The sequence below is a fragment of the Diabrotica virgifera genome, chromosome 5 (genome assembly GCF_917563875.1).
Source record: "Diabrotica virgifera virgifera chromosome 5, PGI_DIABVI_V3a".
Taxonomy (NCBI): Eukaryota; Metazoa; Arthropoda; class Insecta; order Coleoptera; family Chrysomelidae; genus Diabrotica; species Diabrotica virgifera.
Window position 1 is genome coordinate 33105301 of NC_065447.1, and position 23896 is coordinate 33129196.

Consider the following 23896-nt stretch of genomic DNA (forward strand, 5'->3'; position numbering starts at 1 on the left):
GAATGGAGAGCCAATTCTGCCGATCTTAATCAAAGAAAGAATACATTGAAGGAGGAAAAACTATTGCCGACCTGCACAGAGATTATGAGCAGCGTTGTAAAGAACTCGGGAAACCTAACGTAAACTACTTGATGTACTCCAATATATTCAAAGGAGAGTTTAATTTATCTTTTTTTATTCCAAAAAAAGATAAGTGTGATTTTTGCCAGGGTTTTACTAATGCCTCCGAGGTAGAAAAACAAGAACTTCAGGAACGGCACAATAACCATATTCAAGACAAAGAACTGGCAAGAAAAGAGAAGGACATGGATAAAAATTCTCCGGATAAAATTGACGCTGTTTATGATATGCAAGCAACATTGCCATGTCCACAAGGGGACTCGTCTTCTTTTTATTATGTATCAAAACCAAGTGTGTATATTTTAACATTGTACGAGCTTAAAAGTACGGAAGCAATGTTCTTTATGTTGCGCGAAGGTCTTGCTCACAGAGGTGCAAATGAAGTGGGTTCGTGCGTTTGAAATTATTTGCAGTCTGTGAACGCCAAAAATACTGAAATGGTAGATGTTGTATTTTATACTGAAAACTGTTTCGGACAAAATAAGACCCGTTTCGTATTTGCTTTATACATCTAGGTATGCAGTTTCTATTCTGGAAAATATTAGGTCCATCACCCATAAATTTTTAATTAGTGGTTAGACTCAGAACGAGGGAGACCACGTTCATTCTGTTATTAAAACGTTCAATTTATAGAACATATAGTGTTATAGAACGTTTACGTATCAGTTAAATATGTAACATTGGTTAGACAAGCAAAGAAGCATGAAAATCCATTCAACGTACATGAAATGAGTCATGAGAATTTTTTGATCTAAAACAACTATCAAGGGATATGGGCATGAAGGATTCTTTTAAGACGGAAGAAGGTGGGTCAGTCTCTCTCTCAGGAATATGCGTTTTTAAAGTTACCAAATAAAATCCTAGTCACCTGCTATATAAAATGTCGTACAAAGAACAGGAATTTAAAACCATAAACGTTCTTCAAAGCAAACGACGACTTCCATCAGCACGTGACGTTACACTAAAACAAGCTTACAAGAAAAAAGTGGGAATAAGTGAAAAAAGGAAGCTGGCCTGCTCTCTCTTTTTGAAAAGCAAAAAATGTAGCGGTTATACCACAATACTAGAGGGATTTTTACGCTAACTTGTAGAAACTTTCATTTTTTTTTAATGGAAGCCCAAATTTTTTTTTTGATATTCGTATTGTACTATAACTGCGATTTTTTTCATTCATTTTTGTTTAAACTCTAATAAAACATTTAAACTTTCTCCGTTTTATTGTCCCTAATAACTTTATAATTGTGAAATAGTACAAAATTTTTATAAAGAAAAATATTATAACTTAAAATGGGGATGAAAAATATGAGTTGGGGGTGGTATATGGATTGGATGTAAAACCCATATTGTCAGTTAATACTGCAAGTTTTAATTATTTTGATGAAAAGGATATTTAATATTGTATTGCTTAAGTAATCCGATCTCGTAACCCATCTCAATCTTTAATTGCCTTTTCTGTAAACCTAATATTTTTGAAATATCATACTATTCTTCCCAATCAACGAATATGGTTTTTCTTCCTGGACCTTTAGAAATATAAGTTGCATTAAGAGGCTTTGAAAAAACTCACGTCTAACACAATAGAATATGACTCATTTCTTCTTCAAAAAAATTCTGTATGGCATTTATAAAACTAAGAATTAATCATTTTTTGTGGTCAAAGCCCACATACGTCTTAAAAACAACGAAAATGTTGACCTATTAGCTAAAAAAGCTATTGATATTAAAAATGACAATAGCAAATGAAAACAAACATGGCATATTATCATCAGTAACATTATATCTCGCAATATGCGCCTATAAAGTCTTTAATTATGCGGCTCTGTTTGCTCTATTCACTTGATCCCACTTTGTTTCGATCTTTCCATAGCTAGATATAGTGTGATGTCTAGATATTTAAACTCCATCACTTTTTCTATTATCTGACCCTCCAGCTCGAATGTAAATCTTATTAGATTTGCTGTTGTAACCATGCATTATCTCTTTTGTGGAAATTAACATTTTAAATTTTCTGGCGCTTATATTAACTTAGTGCAGCATACGTTGTAAATCATCTTCATTTTGGAAGAATAGGGTTGCTTCATCTGCATAGCATATTATTTTAAGTTGTTTTCCTCCCATTTGGTATTCTTTGTAGTTCTTACTTTTTTTATTATTTCATCCATAATCAGGTTAAGCAATAGACGACCTAGGAAATCCCCCTGTTTTATCCCTTTAACGACTTCAATTAGGTCATTAAGTTAATCTAAATACAGTGATGAGCGCGCTAATAACCGGAAAAATAGCGCAAAAGATGGAAAACATAATACATTGCGAAACAAAAAGAGATGAAACTAGTGGAGATGGAAATGGTCGTTATAAACGTATAAATTAACATTACATTGCATACCTATACTCCATCTAATTTACTTACCATTGCACGTCATTCGCGTCATAGCCCGAGACGTCACATGATACCAACACGAAATATTTAGGCAGTAGGTGTGTTCTTTTTTAGAATCACTTTGCCGAGTACACTGGCGTTACAGCCACTAGGCATATTTTATTATACAGGGTGTCCCAGACTAATTTACCCACGCTATATCTATTAAACGAATAGAGATTTTCGAATGGGACAAAAGGTGATATATTCTACTTGTAATACACTTTAATATGGCGTACAAAAAAATCATCTCCTAAATAATCATCCCTTAGTTACAACCCCAACTTTAATTTTTTTAATAGCACCCTCTATATTTTTTTACAGATTTGGATGTGGTCTTCTATCCACTATTCAACACATATTTTGAAAATAAAATCGATTCGTAAATAACCAAGAAAATATCAGTTCAATTTTGTTAATTATGTGTCCCAGACTAATTTATCAAGGCTATATTTCATAAACGAATAGAGATTTTCGAATGGGACAAAAAATGATCTATTACATTTTTAATACACTTTAATATGGCGTAGAAAAAAAATATCCCCTAAATATTCATCCCTTAGTTACAGCCCCTAACTTTATTTTTTTTAAATAGCACCCTGTAAGTTAGGGATGAATATTTAGGGGATGAATTTTTTCTACGCCATATGAAAGTATATTACAAATGGAATAGATCAGTTTTTGTGCCATTCGAAAATCTTTATTCGTTTAAGAAATATAGCCTGGATAAATTAGTCTGGGACACACAATTTAACAAAAATAAACTGATAGTTTCTAGGTTATTTACGAACCGATTTTATTTTCAAAAAATGTGTTGAATAGACGATAAAAGACCACATCCAAAACTATAAAAAAATATACAGGGGGCTATTAAAAAAATTAAAGTTAGCGGTTGTAACTAAGGGATGATTATTTAGGGGATGATTTTTTGTACGCCATATTAAAGTGTATTACAAGTAGAATATATCACCTTTTGTCCCATTCTAAAATCTCTATTCGTTTAAGAGATAGAGCGTGGGTAATTTAGTCTGGGACACCCTGTATACGCGTAGAAATAATATTTAACACGAGAACTAATAATAACATATTTAATTAATTTAAATTAATTATTTAATTATTTAAGCACGATTTATGCAGTAGCAAAATTTTTCAATTTTGCTTGTACAAGACCCACACAAATTTTATTTACATTTATGTATATGACAAATTTCACATGTTTTTTACTTTCACCTGCTACGTCTTTTCTGTTATTTTTTGTGGTGTTGAATCGTGGACCTTGAACAAAGAATATGTGCAGAAAATTGGAAGCATTCCAAATGTGGCTATATCGGAGAATAGCCACAAAATAATCGGAGAGTCACAAATGAGGAGGTCCTTAGGAGAATGTAGAAGAACCGAGAGGTACCACCATCAAATCTCGAAAGTTCGAATTCTTTGGACACATTATGCGAAATGAATCCAGATATACCCTTCTAGAAGTCATCCTGCAAGGAAAAATATTTGAAAAACGGGGCCCAGGAAGAAGAACATCCTGCGGATAAGGTAAAAATTCCCATGATGGTCGCCAGCATTGATCATGGATAAGCACATAAAAAATAATATGCTCAAAAATATGATATGCCTTAAGTCCTTAGTGAATACATAAATATAAGCTAGTGAAGCTACTAATATAATATAGTTGCTAACCTGGTGTACTAGCGCTATTGCAAAGTAACTCCCATCCCATAGTGTCGATGGAGGAATTCTCTAAACTGCTTCCGCGAATTCCTCTTACCCGGTTGGTAATAATTCCTAAAGAGGTATTGGAGTCAGCATTCGAAGTTGAAGCAGAAGTACTGAGCATATCCTCAATCTCAACTTCATCTTCAGAATCGCTACCCGATGAATGTCCTTGATCAACTTTATCAGACACATACTCGTCTTCTTCATTATTGGATACATTTTCATCACATAACTCTACTTCATATTCATTATCTGAAAAATTGTGTAACTACTCCAATAGTTATTGCTCAGTCAAATATCGACGAGACGTGATAACAGCAGAAAAGAGACAGGTCACAATGAAAAATAAAAATACATATTGAGCACGCACTTGCAAAGAGTATACTCAAATTACCTAATAACAAAGGTTTTCGATGCATTTTATACATAAAATAAGTAAAAGCTTCCCAGAAAAATAGAACACAATGTAGAATATCTTGTCATTATTACCCAATTTTTCTAAGTAGACATTAACTATATTCAAAATGTAATTATACTGTAAAAGTACCTGTAAAAGAGAAATTATAATCCTCAAATAAATATTAAAGTCCCAAATTATAAATTTTGTAAAATAAATATGAATGAGTAATACAGGGGGTCAAAAAGAGAAAGCAGTCAAAATGACTGCTCTGGTGCTTCTAGGTAGATATTAGCATATCTTAAAAAGTAATTCCGCTAAGTAGCTGTAAAAGAGAAATTACAATCTTCAAATAGATCTAGGAAAATTCATAAATTATCAAGTTTCTAAAATAACTTTGTTTATATTCTTTACTATAAGTATTTGTTTAATTATATTTACTGTTTTTATTATGTACTTTAACGTAAGATTATAACTTAATTCTTGTTTTCCATTTCTAACTGTCGCAAAAATTGTGTGATGTATTTGATTTAAAATGAATTCAAGAATTTTTTGTAATTGGGCAACAATGTCAACTTAGATCTCTAACGTAAACAATGACGTGCAACGGTAAGTAAATTAGACGGACTGTAGTTGCCCACCTTTAGACATATCAAAGGAGTATGACCTATTATATGTCATTGAGACTGACAACTGTCACTCTGACAGTAGAATTTTATAAAATACCACGGTTCTTAGACATTACTACGGTTGCCGAGATCGACTAACCAATGAACATTAAGGCTGCGATTACGTCACGAGAGTGTACTGTCATTTGAATCGTAATATGATTTTTTTCAAAACCTGAGAAAACTAAGTATTTTAGAAAAATTTAAACGCAGGATGAAAGATTACATTATTACCGAGGGTGGAAAGCCCCTTAGAATAAACAAGCAGTTTCTTTTGAATGAAATATTTGAAATTAAATATCACACTCCTCTTTTATTTTCAGCCCTGTAACTTATTAAAATAAACATTATAGAAGTTTTCAGGGACTTTCAGCCCTCGGTAATAATGCCTTTCATTTCTGAGTTTAAATTTTTCAAAAATATTTATTAGTTTTCTCAGGATTCGAAAAGAATGAATACAATTAAAACACATTGAGAATTTTGACATGCGTCAAAATTTTGCATTAACTCAATGTAAAATTCTAAACTGTTGAATTCCAGCTTCCCTAATTATTTTACATCCAAAGAGATTAGAAACTTTTTGTAGAAGATTGAAATCTGTATTGAAAACAACTGTTAAAATTGGTCTACGTAATTAAACATATTCCAAAATTTTGTAAAAATGTAATACATTTTAGTTTTCAGCCCAAACTTAGGCCACACACAATGCAATAATGTTCACATTTTTGAACTGTCAATATTTTTATTTTATCATTTATTGTTTAAAAACAATAGAGATGATAAAATACCATCAGTTGCGGAGAAAGTATTAATAATAAAGATTTTTAATTTAGTCAATGGTGTGAGCACTGTCAGTTAAATAGTAACGTGTGGCCTAACTTTTACACGCATACCTATTGTGGCAAATGTATCATATTTTTCAAAATTTTGGAATGCATTTAAATCGAAGAACAATTTCAACTTTTGATTTTAATACAGATTTTAATTCTCTACAAGTATTCGCTCATGAAGTTTGATGTATAATAATTAGGAAAGCAGGAATTCAACAATTTAAAATTTTACATTAAGTTTACTATGGCCCGTTTTACGATTCACCACCCTGTATAAGATAAAATGTGTATTATTTGTCTTATTATTTAATAATAACAAAAATAATACACATATATACACAATAACACACATTCAATTATCGAAAATCATTTAAAAATATGGGATTGTGTACTCTTGTAACGTAAAGTCAAAAATATAAGTCTCCCCACCACCGTCGGTCAAGACAACCGTAATAAAGTCTCATAACCGTGATAAAATACTACTGTCACAGACGTCTAAAGGTGGGACACTATGTAATGTAATGTTAATTTATACGTTTATAACGATCATTTCCACCTCCACTAGTTTTATTTCTTTTTGTTGCGCAATGTATTATGTTTTCCACCTTTTGCGCTATTTTGCCGGTTATTAGCACGCTCATCACTGTATACTAACTTTCATGCCTCTAATAAATAAAAATATGAAAATTGTATTTAATGATAAATGAAAATGGAATTAATTTAATTTTAAGTTTTCAAAAACAAGCTTAATACATATTTAAGTATAATTAGAATCCTAGCCTCTATTTTACCCCAATTAAGGTATCCCATAGTGTAGTTTGCCTTAAAAAACAATGATGGGTCCCTAGACGAGAAACGAGTGTCCCTGATATATCCCTATCTGATCCTTAATATTATTCTAATGCTTAAAATTTGTTAGGCTACTTAAGTTTGAAATTCATATTACCCTTCTATATTATACCAGACAATCTTCTTTTTCTGCGGTTTAGAGAATATCAGCCTGTTGTGATTGGCTGTATGCCAAATAAAAAAAGGGATCGGATAAATACAGTGTGAGTCAAAGAAAAGAGTCCTCCTCGGTATTTGGCAGTAGTTATTAAGGAGGACACATTTTTATGGTACATACATCTGTCATTTCTCAACCTATCCCTTCCACTTCCCCCACCCCTTATTTTTAAATAGGAAATACGGGTCATGTGTCAGCTCATTTGAAAAGTTATTTAATTCTCTATTTAATAATATAAATATTAACATACTTATTTATACAGAGTGTCCAAGAAAAAAATATTTTAATTGAATTCATTGACACAAACAGAAGAATGTTATTTATTTAATTTAAAATACATTCTACTGCTGTCACAATATAGGAAAAAAAAAGATTTTTGATAAATAAACATTGCTTTTCGCTTGATTTCAATGTTCAAGCTGCCACCCATCTGCCTCTTGGTAGGTTGAATATTAAATTAAGGCCACAATGTTTATTTATCAAATAAATATTTTTTTCTGTTTTCTCTCAGCAGTAGAATGTATTTTAAGGTAAACAAAGTACATACATTTTTCTTTTTGTGTCAATTAATTTATTTCAAAATAATTTTTTTTGGACACCCCGTATAAATAATTATGTCAATGTTAGTATTACTGAATAGAGAATTGAATAACTTTTCAAATGAGTTAGCACACATGCCATATTCCATATTTAAAAATAAAGGGTGGAGGAAATGGAAGGGAGGGGTTTGACAAATGACAGATGTATGTACCGTAAAAAGTGTCTCCCTTAGACCAAAAATCGACCTGTTTCGCAATTTCCTTAAAATCTAATAACTACTGCCAAATATCGAGGTGGACTGTTTTCTTTTGCCCACCATGTATATATGCGAAAGACGCCTTAATTTTTATATACCCCTTAAATTAAATTTATTATTTACTTCTTAAAGCAATATCGTTAATTTGAAAGCATTTTTTGTGGTCGAAGTCATAGAATCGTCTTTGTAAAAATGTTTTTCTCGAGCAGTGTAAATTCGCATACAGAGATAGGTAGGTCAACGAACTGCCGACCATTAGAATATACGATTGTCCTGGTTTCCTTTCTGTACATTATTTATTAGGTTAGTGATTTAATACTGTGGATGTTACATTGTTTTAGTGGATTTGCACACTAAATACGAACGTTCATCTCCGGGTTAAGCCTATTAGTCCGGGAGCAATGGATGTTTGACCTAATTAGTAACACCGCGAGATTGAATCTCCTTCTGCTTTGGCGCCTTTCTATTAATTATTAAAGCGTTTTTTCAGACGGTCGCTTCAATCGATTTAATCATACGGTAGGAGTTGCAAAACGGAGAGTAATTACATTTAATCAGCCGTATTACAAAACTCTTTTGAACTTTTTACATCTAAATAGTAAATCTATAGAATGAAAAATATTAATTAATCATGTATCTACACTCCAAGCGGAGTGATTGCTATTGTCTTTGAACTCTTCCGATCCATTTCTCGCGGAGAATCAGTCCACATTAACATTTTGGTGCTACAATTGGTTGTGTGACTTAGAATTTTATCGACAAAAAAAAAACAGCGAGAAGAGATAACTTGCAAAAAAGAACTTTCGAAGAAACCGCGACTAGAGAACAAGAATATGAAACAATAAATAAAGTAATTGAAACGAATGCAAGAAGAGATAAAAAAAGGTTGGGTGGGGAACTGACAAAACAAGCAGAAACAGTTGCATGAAAGTACTAGAGAGCTATACCAAATTTGGTACTTGACGACTAACAAAACGTAGACACAACAGTTCAAACATTTTAAGATTCAAGACAGGTAAATTACTTACTACAACAGATGACCAAGAAGAGAGATAAAATGAGCACTTTCAGGAGACTAGTTACGCCCATTGATGAAGCAGACAAAATTTTTGAAAAACCCGCAAAATATTCTTCTTCTAGTGCTGACTCAACATACTAATGAAGGTTGGCTATAATCATTGCAAATTCGTCTCTATCTTCTACTTTTCTGAAAACGTGTGCTCGTGTGCTTAACCCGGTCCAGTCCCAAATGTTTTTCGGCCAGGAAATTTGTCGTCTACCAGAACATATTTTTCCTAATTGTACCCTTCATAATCAGCTGTAATAACTCGTACATGTCATTTCTAGGCGGAGAAGTAATCAACAAGATTAGATACGCTAACGATACAGCCATTCTCGCTGAAAATTTACAAGATCTTCAGACTATCGGAGAGGCCTTAAAATCAACATTTTAAAAACAAAGTGGATGGTAGCTGGAAAGATTAATATACTGCCGTGCTGGGCCCAAAGGCGGTAACTAACATTTGAAAAAATGGTGGCAAAATCGATTTCCAAATTGAATGCTACAATTTTGGTCCGTTAGAGATTTATGGACTAGCTAATAGATTTAATGCATGGATATATGCCCCAGTTTTTTAAGGGAACCATTAATTATATTTTAAAACAAAGTTTTATATAAAAAGAGGTAGATACCGCTATTTATCAAACTAAAACCGCTTTATCAAAACTTACTATAATACTAAGCCTATTAGCGGTATGTGGCAATCAGTTGTGGTTACAGTTGTGATTGATATGAAATAAAAAGCTTTTCTGTATATTAAAGTTTATTAAATTGAAAGAATTAAAGTACTACTAAATGTTATTATTTTGTTGAGCCACGATATGACAACAACAAAATGACAATATTTAGTTGTCGTTATATCTGTTTTCTTTCAAGAGTCAATAAATACATATTGGTTCATTAATAATAATGTTCCATTTGTGATTCAATATAGACAATTAAATAGACAACCGAACAACATACCTTGTGTCTGGTACATACCGAAAAACCTATTTAGTATTACAATGGTATTACCTCATAATTAACATTTTTTATAAAATCTTTTATAGTGCGTCTAATAATTTAGGCGAAACTATACTTATACTAGGAAAAAACAGAATCCCTTCAGATTGTTATCTGCTGATGTTAAGCGTTTTAAAGAATTCTTGAACTGTGAATGTGATTGTAAACCATACTTTTCACTTTCTATTTTCAGCTATTATATTCTTAGCGACAAAGGTTCGCTATTTATTTACGACATGTTATTATAGAGCTCTAACATTTTTATGATAGCCGACACCTACCCTAATAGTATTATGCATTGCTATATTATTGGGTATTTCACAATATCATATTGGGTATTAAAATACCATTACTTAATGTAATTAGGGCAAATTTTAACATTTTATTAGTTGTATTGTACAAACTAGTTATATGTTATGATTAAAATATGATCACATTGTCTTTTACCTATTTATAATAGCATTGTATAACTAGACTACTAGATATTGTCTAGTTAAACAATGATAATAGCTTGTATTTAAACAAAAAAAAAGCAATCAATGGAACTGCTAATCCCATGTACGACCAACAAAGTGTTAATTACAGAAAACTTTAAGTATGAAACAAACCTTGCGCCTGTACAGGCTGAACATAATTTTTTTTCACCTCTTGTAATTACTTTACAATAAATTGTCCTCTTTCTATAATATTTTCTTCAGTGGTTTCACCTCGTGTTTCACAACTCTTACTCGACTCTACTTGATTTTCTAAAAAAAAACAAACTATTTTAAGTCTCTTTTTCTAAAAATGCTTGTGGACAGCGTGTGGATATATTATTAAGTTTTTAAAACCTAATTAAAAAAAGGAATATTTTTAAATGTGAAAATCTCTTACTGCCTAATTCAAGATATAAATCATCCACTTGGAGCAGTCATATTGTTTAGGACAACATAATTGGTTTAATCCTTGAAACACTATAAACAAAAATGAAAATACATTTCAATAGATATAATAATCTCGAAAAGTTCTCATCATCCTCGCTAATTATTTATTTTACTAACACAACTGTTTTAACTAACACAATAATTTAACCTTGTAAAGTTAGGCCGAATTTACTTCGTAATACTAAGGCGATTTGGCGGTTTCTAAATGTAGGCCTAGCATTCTTTAAAGTAGATTAGCGGTAAGTGCAATATGCTAAGGTGTATTGACGGCAACTGTAGCAGATACCGTCAAAACGCCATAGTATTTAACATTTACCGCCAAATGGCTTAGTATTTTAACTGAAAAGTGTAGATACCCCTAACAAAATTGCAATTTTATTTAAAATATAATGCTTTTACCACTCCAAAGACTTTATAAATATATACTAAATACCCTATTCTACCTAAAAATACAAAAATATCATTTTCGATAGTAAAATCAGTTACCGCCTTTGGGCTTAGCACGGCAGTATAGATCATGGTCAGCTTTCTCTTGATGGAGAGGAGTTAAAACGGGTGAATCATTTCAAGTACCTTCGCAGCTGGTTAAATGTAAATAGCGACTCTGACGAAGAGATAATAACTAGGATTTAAATATCACGTAAAGCTTTTATGACCTGGAAACCAGTTTTACGTAACAAAAATCCTGTCGATGAATATTCGAAAGAAGGTCCTGAAATGTTATGTGTGGTCTATCCTATTGTATGGTTGTGAGACATGGACGTTAAAAACCACAATTCCAAACAAAATACAAGCATTCGAATTGTGGTGCTATCGACGAATCCTAAAGATATCGTGGGTTTCGCACACTTTCAATGAAGATGTTCTTCAAATTATGAATTCAGAACGTCTGCTCATAAGCATCGTAAAGAGGAGAAAAACAGAATACTTCGGCCATATAATTAGAGGACCTAAATACCATGTGCTTCTCAATAGTAATACCACTAGTGATTCAATTTTCGCGATAAGTCTGTCGATTTACTTCTAAACGAACCTGAGTTGCTTGAAAACACCACGAGTCCGTAGGACGAGTAAACACCACTCGTCCTACGGACTCGTGGTGTTTTCTTTAAGCAACTCAGTTGAGTTTAGAAACAAAAGACAGACTTACAAGATAAATTAAATCACGAGTGGTATTTTATTAGACTATTTCACGAACAAAGTGATAGGTCAAAAATTCAGTAAAATGAGAGGAAGGAATTTAATAATAATACATTTGATCTAGGTAACCCAAATCTACCCATTTTTTGAATAATTCACAATTAGTCATAATCATGAAATATTTATTATAACTATAAATAATTTGTTATAATTATTCTTTACCTATAACAATAAATAATTTGTACACGAAAAAAATACATTATTCTCGACTATAATTATTATAAACAGTGCAATTGTAAAAATTTTGAATAATATGACCGTTATTAGGTGGATACAATGTATTGTTGCGATTATTACTTGATGTACTTGGAGTATTCCTAAAAGTATTCACTATGTTCTGATGATGTTCGGCACTAAGATGTAAATACGGTTTCATCGAGTTCGAACTTCCATGTCCAGTAATTTTCATAGCTTGTTGTTCACTAACGCCAGATTGTAGTAACTGACTAACTGCAGTGGCACGATTAGAGTGATTCGTTATTTTCACTTTTTTAATGTCTAATCCTATCTTTTCTGCAGAAATTTTTGTCCATTTGGATATTGTATTAATACCAATAGGACAATTCTTGTACCAATTACTATTATTATATTTATTCCACTTGCCATTCACAGTCAGAAAAAGTCTATCATTGGTAATAGTTTCCCTTTTCGATATAAGTTTCCGGTATAATCTCACAGGACACATTTCAGGATTCTTCAAAATTTTGAGTAAGCCATTTATTATCTGCACAGCTTTTATCACCACCTTGGCGGGTTTTGGAGAATATCGGGTTATATGCAATTCTGTTTGTTAAACAGCCTTTATTGTTAGTCTCTTCCTTGAAAAAATGTAACATGGAAAAACTTGCTTCGTTACCTCTCCAAGCTACTTCTACGGCAGCTATATGAAAAAACTTCTTTTGGAGTCCCTCTGGCGTGTCTTCGTCCCATTGTAAGCACATATTTTTATATTCATCCGAAGTCATGGCGACAGAACTCATTTTCCTTTTATCGGGTACAGTTTGCAACAATTTTCTCTTACTATCACGAGCCGCTCTCGCTTCCTTGAAGGTTATATCTTTGAAGGGATCAATATGTCTCTGATACTAACAGAAATATTTTTCTTGTACCAATTTTGCAGTAGTGTTCCATATGGTTTTAATAACACTCTCCTTGTAATCACTACCATCAATTTTTCGCATGTTGAAGGCCCAGTCTTTTAGTATGAATGCTAGTCTTTCGTTGTTATTTTCTGCATCTAATTTGTAGTTGCAATCCACACAGAACATCATAAATTGTCTCCATATATAAGATTTAGATTTTCTTGTGTTACTCGGTATATTTTCTTCAATGTTTTGGTTTACAACTTCGTTTGAAGTACCACCGAAACGACTCATATTGATAGTATCACAGGGTTTTTCCTGGTTTTCCCTTGTGATTTACTATGAAATCTCTAACTCGAGAATTTTACTGTCGTTGCATTTGGTTGTATTTTTAAAGACATATAACATGCTATAATTTTTTATGACGGATATTCTTGAGTTGGGGTTAATTTCATGTAATCAAATGAACTATCTTTCAGTAAGTCGTCCCAGCAACGCAACTCATAAATATTGGCAATATCATTTTAAAGTCTTCTACTTTAAAATGTATAATATATGTCTGAATTGCCAATATAAATGAGTGAGATTAAATAAATTATTAGAAGAATTTTTTTGCTTAGCAACAACACTTTTGTTTATTTTAGTAATATTTTGTATTTTGACAACGGCACCCGATTTGGGCGTCGAAAGGTTAATAAAATAATTTTTTTCATTTTAATTGTGGCTTATTTCCCATATAAATAATTGACTCATTTTGACGTATACAGCTACAATAATTTTTTTGGCAAACGTCAAACTTTGCTTTGCGATCGTTATCCATGGTTACGTCGTTGAAAACACGAAGCTGATAGACAAATCAGAATTGAAAGACAATATTTTTATTGAAATAAAAGACACTGAATTTTCGTGATAACACAAGCTGTCTTTGGTTTGTGATTGGTCAGATTATGTGAAAATTTTAAGATGAGTGAAATAGTCAATAGTAACACCACTAGTGATTCAATTTTCGCGATAAGTCTGTCGATTTACTTCTAAACGAAACTGAGTTGCTTGAAAACACCACGAGTCCGTAGGATGAGTGGTGTTACCTTTAAGCAACTCAGTTGAGTTTAGAAATAAAAGACAGGCTTATAAGATAAATTAAATCACGAGTGGTATTTTATTAGACTATTTCACGAACAAAGTGATAGGTCAAAAATTCAGTAGAATGAGAGGAAGGAATTTAATAATAATACATTTGATCTAGGTAACCCAAATCTACCCATTTTTTGAATAATTCACAATTAGTCATAATCATGAAATATTTATTACTACCATCAATTTTTCGCATGTTGAAGGCCCAGTCTTTTAGAATGAATGCTAGTCTTTCGTTGTTATTTTCTGCATCTAATTTGTAGTTGCGATCCACACAGAACATCATAAATTGTCTTTATATATAAGATTTAGATTTTCTTGTGTTACTCGGTATATTTTATTCAATGTTTTGGTTTATAACTTCGTTTGAAGTACCACCGAAACGACTCATTTTTACGTATACAGCTACAATAATTTTTTTGGCAAACGTCAAACTTTGCTTTGCGATCGGTATCCATGGTTAGGTCGTTGAAAACACGAAGCTGATAGACCAATCAGAATTGAAAGACAGTTGGTGTTTTCGTGATAACACAAGCTGTCTTTGGTTTGTGATTGGTCAGGTTATGTGAAAATTTTAAGATGAGTGAAATAGTCAATAGTAATACCACTAGTGATTCAATTTTCGCGATAAGTTTGTCGATTTACTTCTAAACGAAACTGAGTTGCTTGAAAACACCACGGGTCCGTAGGACGAGTGGTGTTTTCTTTAAGCAACTCAGTTGAGTTTAGAAATAAAAGACAGACTTATAAGATAAATTAAATCACGAGTGATATTTTATTAGACTATTTCACGAACAAAGTGATAGGTCAAAAATTCAGTAGAATGAGAGGAAGGAATTTAATAATAATACATTTGATCTAGGTAACCCAAATCTACCCATTTTTTGAATAATTCACAATTAGTCATAATCATGAAATATTTATTACTACCATCAATTTTTCGCACGTTGAAGGCCCAGTCTTTTAGGATGAATGCTAGTCTTTCGTTGTTATTTTCTGCAACTAATTTGTAGTTGCGATCCACACAGAACATCATAAATTGTCTTTATATATAAGATTTATATTTTCTTGTGTTACTCGGTATATTTTCTTCAATGTTTTGGTTTATAACTTCGTTTGAAGTACCACCGAAACGACTCATTTTTACGTATACAGCTACAATAATTTTTTTGGCAAACGTCAAACTTTGCTTTGCGATCGGTATCCATGGTTACGTCGTTGAAAACACGAAGCTGATAGACCAATCAGAATTGAAAGACAGTTGGTGTTTTCGTGATAACACAAGCTATCTTTGGTTTGTGATTGGTCAGGTTATGTGAAAATTTTAAGATGAGTGAAATAGTCAATAGTAATACCACTAGTGATTAAATTTTCGCGATAAGTTTGTCGATTTACTTCTAAACGAAACTGAGTTGCTTGAAAACACCACGGGTCCGTAGGACGAGTGGTGTTTTCTTTAAGCAACTCAGTTGAGTTTAGAAATAAAAGACAGACTTATAAGATAAATTAAATCACGAGTGATATTTTATTAGACTATTTCACGAACAAAGTGATAGGTCAAAAATTCAGTAGAATGAGAGGAAGGAATTTAATAATAATACATTTGATCTAGGTAACCCAAATCTACCCATTTTTTGAATAATTCACAATTAGTCATAATCATGAAATATTTATTACTACCATCAATTTTTCGCACGTTGAAGGCCCAGTCTTTTAGGATGAATGCTAGTCTTTCGTTGTTATTTTCTGCATCTAATTTGTAGTTGGGATCCACAAAGAACATCATAAATTGTCTCCATATATAAGATTTAGATTTTCTTGTCTTACTCGGTATATTTTCTTCAATGTTTTGGTTTATAACTTCGTTTGAAGTACCACCGAAACGACTCATTTTGACGTATACAGCTACGATAATTTTTTTGGCAAACGTCAAACTTTGCTTTGCGATCGGTATCCATGGTTACGTCGTTGAAAACACGAAGCTGATAGACCAATCAGAATTGAAAGACAGTTGGTGTTTTCGCGATAACACAAGCTGTCTTTGGTTTGTGATTGGTCAGATTATGTGAAAATTTTAAGATGAGTGAAATAGTCCTTATAATAAAAGGAAAAGTGAAGGGAAAGATATGGATTAGTCGAAAGAAACTTTCATGGCTGCCTAATATTAGACAATGGTGTGGCTGCACAGTAGAAGAATTATTTCGCACAGTAGCCGATAGAGAGAGGTTTCAGGAAATTGTAAACATGATGACGGCCAACGTCTGAATACAGACACGGCACCTAAAGGAGAAGAAAAGTTCTCTGTCTTTTCCCATTCTGTTCAACACCATTTCGTTCGTAATATGATCGGTCCACGGTATTCTCCATATTCTCCTAAAAAGCCATATCTCAAGAGCTTCCAGCTTTCTGATTAAGTCAAAATTAATATTCCAAGCTTCGACACCATAAATAAAAATAAAGTGGATATAAAATTTTACCATGCGGGATCGCTAACCATGGTCGAGTAATTACCATAACTCATCTCTACTTTAACCAGACAGTAAAAGTCAGAGTAGGTAAAGAACTTTCGGAGGAAGTAGAGATAAAAAGCGTAAGACAAGGTTGCATACTCTCCCTCTTATTGTTCAATCTATACTCGGAAAAAATAATTAAAAAATTACTCGAAGAGGTAACAATTGAAATAAAAGTCAACGGCAGACCCATCACAATATCAGATATGCCGATGACACTACACGCAGATTAAACATGTGCAAAATGTTATGTATCTTTAAGTGTCACGACAGAAAGTGGAGGTAAAGATGACAAAAGGCATGTAAGGATACGAAAGCTAAAAAAGCATTTAGCATGCTTAACCATATTTGGATATTTGGCCAGTATACCAGAAAAGACAAAGATCTAAATATTCCAGTAAAATGCCATGTCTGTCCTCTATGGGTGTGATACCTGGAAAGTGACAAAAACCCTTACAGACAAACTGTATGTCTTTGTTAATAAATGCCAACGAAGACTAATTGAGCATATTTTCTGGCCTTAAATCATCAGAAATGAAGATTTGCTACATCTAACCAACCAGAAGAGGGTATAAAACGAAAAAACCTCCAGAAGTGGGGTTGGATCGGTCACATACTTGTGACTTGTGGGTATTACAAGGAAAAAGAAAAAGTGATCGCCCAGTACAAACTTGGAAAAAAATCGATCATGGACGGGATAATAATTCAAGGAAAGTCTTGGAATGAGGTGAAAACCTTAGTGCAAAATAAAACCTGATGGTGCATTTTCAGTGAAGCTCTATAGTCCATTCATGAGTTCAAGAATAAAATAAATTAATTTTTCCATCTACCTATATCCAAAGTATACATTTCGTGACATTGTAGGGGCAAAAGTCGTACTTTCCTTCCCTAGGGAGACAAAGGACTTTTACACCCTTGGGAGTAAAAGTAAAACTGACATCGTGGTATTTTATTGATAAAATAACTTATTGACGGCCTAAACAATATCTACTATTTTCTATTACGTAAGTATCTATACAATTTAAGGTTTATTTATTAAACACCCAGTATTTTGCAAAATAGTAAAAAACATTAAATAGTTATTTTAATTTAACAAGGTTTGCATTAATAATTTGACTTATATTTGACAGTTAACAGTTATACTTTACCTACTTGTTAGTTTTAGTTCTCTAATAGATTTTGTTAGTTAGTGATATAAATTAATTATTTAAAAATGAAAAAATTACTTGTCATTTGAAGGTCGAAAAACCATATGTATAACATGGGAGTAAAGTGCCTTTTCCACCGTTGAATGATTACTTAGTTACCTTCTTTCTCGGGAGGAAAAGTAGCAATTTGATCCCTTGTTATAAATAATACAAATAGCTATTAACTGTTTATTTTTTTAACCCTGGATTGCTACACTTATTTTCTAAACTCAATCTGCTACACGGGGGTACATTGGCACCCCAAATAAAATCGACCTAAAAATACTTATATATGTATATTTAAGAACGTATGTCAAAAAAAATCGTAACATTACATGTTAAGAGTCTATTTTGTATACAAAAATATTTTATTATATTATTATCCACAAGTTTGGCATATTTTGTTTTGATGCTGCAAACAAATGAATTTTTTGCATAGGGCACAACTATCTCTGGATTTCCGATCTTCGCTTCTGGGACAAAATGTGCATCTGCCTGTGGTAGCAACCGGTATTGTTGGTACTTCTACTGGATTGGGTATTTTAAGTACATTGCAAAGAGTTTCGCGAAGTTCACGCCTCAAAGTCGAACATTCCAAACGACTTTCCGTTTGAGGTTTCACTAAATCAAGTGCCAGTTTTTTTAGATAAGCTCTTCTGTTGACAAGAATTTCCTTTTCTGGCGCGTTAGAACCACATAAAAGGATCATCGAGTTATATCCCACAATGTTGGGCAGATTGTAAAAAAAGCATAATGGCCAACGATGGCTCTTTCTATTTGTAGAATAAGTGTGATATAGTTGGCCCAAGGTGTCCAAATGGGGGTCCAAATTTGCCCCCCTTGGTCATCCGAAGTTTAACATGATGTACGAGATTATAATGATAATAATTTTAATAGTTTAGCAAAAAATTAAACTTACATGTCAGAACAAAAATATAGATTATTCTGCTACACTGGGGTACACGTATACCCCGAACCTCAAATATATTAAGAACTAAAAATGCACAGTGCCTTATTATCAATATCACATCTAAACTGCCGTCACGAAAGATGAAACTACCGAGGTCCTCATGACTCCTGCAGATTGGTGTAACTTTTAAACACATTTGTGGTACAAGTGTACCCCAGGTAGCATTCCAGGGTTAAAGTCATTAGACATACAAAAATATGAAAAAAATATTTTTAAGAAACGTTTTGAAAATTGAAAATTGAAAAAATTGAAAATTGAAAAAATTGAAAATTGAAAAAATCTAACAGATTCGCCAAAGAAAAGCGTGGCGCCTCTTCATCGAATTAACGGTTCTCGCACCACGCTTTTCTTTAACGAATTTGTTAGATTTTTTCAATTTTTTTTATTTTTTGCTTTTTAGTTGATTTTTTATAATATGTTTAATTGTAGTCACTCGTAACTAAAGAAAAGGGTTTCTTAAAAATATTGTTTTCATATTTTTTTATTTTTTACTGTTTAATCTTACACTTTTTAACCATTAAAATATATCGTCATGTGTATTAAAATATGTATAAAACATAATAACGAGAGATCCACAAATTGGGATCAAAGCTAGCCGTGCAAAAAATTACGTGTGTCTCCTTTTAATCTAAATTTATATCATTGGTTTACCAATTAATTTTGATTAACATTATAAAACATAAAAAATGAATAAAAACCTTTTAACACAGAACTTTAATCAAAAATAAAAAGATTTAACAAAATTATAAGTAACAATAATAAATAAAATCAAACAAAATGCTGTATATTGTATATTATGTCCAACACCAACATCTCTACATAGGTAACCTAACTTTTCTTGTTGACGTGCACTGCAAGGTTGACGTGAACTTGAAAGTATATCTGAATTAAGAATATACATGCACTGTATAGCTATCTCTGTCGTTCAGAGCCACCTATGGTGACAATAATTTTGGATCACACGTTATGATGTACAAACGTGAAAAGTAGTCGGAATCGGCAAATAATTTGAAACTTTATTGTTTATTTATGAAGTATAACGTAAACTATTAACGTAAAAAGTAAAAATATGTATAGTTCATATAATTAGCTACAATCTGGAAAAGTTTCAAGTTTCTTCATTTTAAAAAACAAGAGAATTTAAGCATTTTCCGCTAAAATCGTTTTTTTTTAAACAATTATAAATTAAAATAATTTTTATTGACTATTCGTGTATTGTTCCCGCGGATGCATATGTCTGCAAGTTTTTAGTCATTTGAATTGAAGAAAAGGCAGTCAAATTAACGTCCAATGTTTTGACCCAAACGATTGAACTAAAGAAAATCTTTTTAAATTAATACGACAAAACGAATTCTAATGTTAATTGTAGCACAAAACGTCTCTACTGGTGGTTTTTCTAAGACTACGATAAAAACACGAATTGAGTTGAAGTTTTGTTTCCTATCGTATTGAAATTTGACAAGAATAAATGCCGATTTATATATCAACAAATATATGAGCGTTCCAAATTTGAAACTTAATTGTTTATTTATGAAGCATAACGTAAACAATTAACGTAAAAAGTGAAATTATGTATAGTTCATATCATTAGCTACAATCCGTAAAAGTTTCAAGTTTCTACATTGTAAAAAAACAAGAAAATTTAAGCATTTTCCATTAAATTCGTTTTTTTTAATTTAAACTATTTATAAACATAATTTTTTTTGAAGTTATACTTCTTTAGGCGCGATTGAGATTGAGGGTGAATTTATATTGATCTGTGCGGATGCGCACACCGACAGTATGGTATTAGTCGTTATACGGGCTCTGATTGGGTGTTGAAATGATCTGTCAATAATAAATAGTTGTTCAATATAAAGGTAAACAAATGTATAATATATTAGTTTAATTGTTGTGAGGACAGAAACAAAAAAGTTTATTATAATTGTAGTGACACTTAAATAGTTTTTAAACGCAACAGGTACGTAATAATTGTAAATGTATCATAGGTACCTACCTATTTGAACCTACCAAAATACATAGTATGTAATAATTTTATTTACATAATTTGATTACCATCAAAATTTCTATCAATGTTCACCTAATATATTGTTTTCTTACTCTATGTTTTGTTGTATTTTTTCAATTCTAAATCATTTCAATTCAAAATCAAAATAATTTAATCTAATTAAAAAATGTCAAAAGCTTAATCCGTTTAGTTAGTCGATCTTCGCACATAATGACACGTTGCCTCCGTGGCGAAGAGTTTAAGGCGAATGAACCCCAATATAGCAACCGCGCTGATAGCTGGTTCGAATCCCAATAAAATCTTTTATTTTTTTATTTTTTTTTATACATTTTATGATTGTAAGTATATTTATTATATAATTTTATTTTCAGAAAATACGTATTTAGTTAAAAAATGTTCCGACAATTAATGTTCAGAAATCATTTGTGGCATTTTTAATGTGTTTGTGTGTGTTTTATTCTTTTATTATTTTAATTTTTGGCACTGTTTTAATAAAATGTTTGAGAAGTAGTAAGTATAAATTAGTTTAATATTTAAATAAAATATAAATAAAAAGTATATTAATTTCGTTTAAATCATATAATAGAAGTATAACTTCTTACGTGCGTACAAAGTACACACACATTCTTTTTTTATTGACTATTCGTACATAGTTCCAGCGAATGCATATTTGTCTGCAAATTTTCATTCATTTGCATTGAAGAACAGTCAGTCAAATTAACGTCTCAAGATTTGATGCAAATTATTGAAGTAAAGAAAAGCGTTTAATAATAAACCTAGTTTTTAATATACAACATTTTTACTTGAAAGTAACATAAAATGTAATTAAACTTAGTTGATTTGCCGGTTGATCATGTTGCACAAAAACGATAAAATAAATACTAATTAGATTTTGAGCCTGCTCGTTGCAGCTAAATTAACAGGGTTGAAAAACGCACCCTACGATAATGAACTGCCGCTCTTAAAAATAAACATTTTATTCTGGCAAACACAATCTCTTTGTAATAACCTCAACTGATTGCACAATTAGCCCCTTGCGCTGCTACTGTTGCATTGAGGTGCACTTTTCACTCGGTCGCTCTTTGAACATATTCGTGCAATTTTTACTGACAGCTGGCGGACATGATTTTTAAAATCACGTCCTGAAAAAGTGATTCGTTTTGTTTTGGATGAACATGTTTCCCAAAGAATAGTTGACAGAAATTGATGATGTCTATATAGTTTTACGTTTGTTAGTTTTGTCAGGTTAAATTAGGTTAGTGTATGAGTTTTGAAGTAAATGGGAATATTGGGATATTTTTCATTATTATCTTTAATCAAGTTGGTATTGTAATGTTACAAACGTCACATCTTTGATATTTTATTTTTAAATAATTATTTTACCTTATTTCCTTTAATATTTCATCAATAATTATCTTCTTCTATTTGGTTTACCCATTTCCCCCTTTAAAAATCGGTTGGCGCCCTCTTTTATTATCTTTTCTGATTATCCTCTTTGATTATCCTCTTTTATTACTCTCTTTATTATCTTCTGTTTAATATATTTCTTTTCATCTAAGATTTAAATCATCATACTGAACATACCTCGTATATTCATACTCTCTAAATATCTGTGTTTTCAATACGGAACATGCCGCTACTTCATAGTACTTGGTTGTCATTTTAAATGTCGTTTTCAATGACAGTGTCACTTCATCGACTTGACCCCTACTCCCTGACATAAACTGGAAGGGAAAAATGTATCCTTAAAAAGGTATGTAATTCCAAAATTAAATCATTTTGTGTCATCAAATTATTTCTCTTGGGGTAAGGATAATATTATATTGTAATTATATTTCTCCGTCTAACAGTTTTTCTAATGTTTTTTTTTATATCTAACCTAACTTATAATGTCAGACCATGTGTTCTGATATTTTAGTTTCAAATATAATTGTCTTTTTAATTTACATGTATGCACGTTTAGTAATTAGAATTTTAACTATTCTCCTTAATTAAATTTCATTTAATTTATTCTTGTCATCTGCTACTCTCTGCGCCCCACGTTGGGCGCCAGTGAAACGAGTATGCGATGGACTACCCAGCTAATTGAAATAATATTCGAAAATATTCCCTCAATAATCTAAGATAGCCATCGCTACACCCTTAGCTTAGCTCAGTCACTCAGGTGTGTGTTCGTCTTGTCCTAACCTTAGATATGAACTATAAAAATTGGAATGGTAGCAAACAAAACAATAATTTTAACTAATCATGTTTATTGTTCATCAAGATATAATAAATAAAATGACTTAGTAAATTGCATTAACAAATGTATTCAAATTCTTGCCAAAACTAACAATTCTGGATTATACTTATGGCTTTTGGTATTCGGCTCGATGGTAACTTCTTGATGTCGAATGGTACTGCTGTTGTAGACTTCTCGTAGGCCTGGGCGGATCTTCGGCCCTAGGCCCCTGCAGCGAAAGTTGTTGAGTGTTGCAGCCTAGATTTCACGGTCAATTGTTGTGGTATAGCCCTAGTTCCATCCACGGTGTGGATGGGTTGAAGCTCCCGAAGGGAGAAAAGTGATTTTATCTAAAAACTATAAAATAGAGAAACATATCAATCATCAAGAAAATAAACCAACGTGTGCCGTCGGCCATTCTTTAATCCAAAGAATAGCAGATGACAAGAATATATTAAATGAAATTTAAATGAGGAGAATAGTTAAAATTCTGATTACTAAACGTGCATATATGTAAATTAAAAGGATAATTAAATATTTGAAACTAAAATATCAGAGCACTTGGTCTGACATTAGAAGTTAGGTTAGATATAAAAAAACATTAGAAAAACTGTTAGACGGAGAAATATAATTACAATATA

General features: G+C 31.8%; 1 protein-coding gene across 1 annotated transcript in view; it reads left to right on the forward strand.

Annotated features, from left to right (window-relative positions):
- The window catches only part of LOC126885333 (dopamine D2-like receptor), a 256960-nt gene that overhangs the window by 177760 nt on the left and 55304 nt on the right, over positions 1–23896 (forward strand). The gene's annotated exons all lie outside the window — the stretch shown is intronic.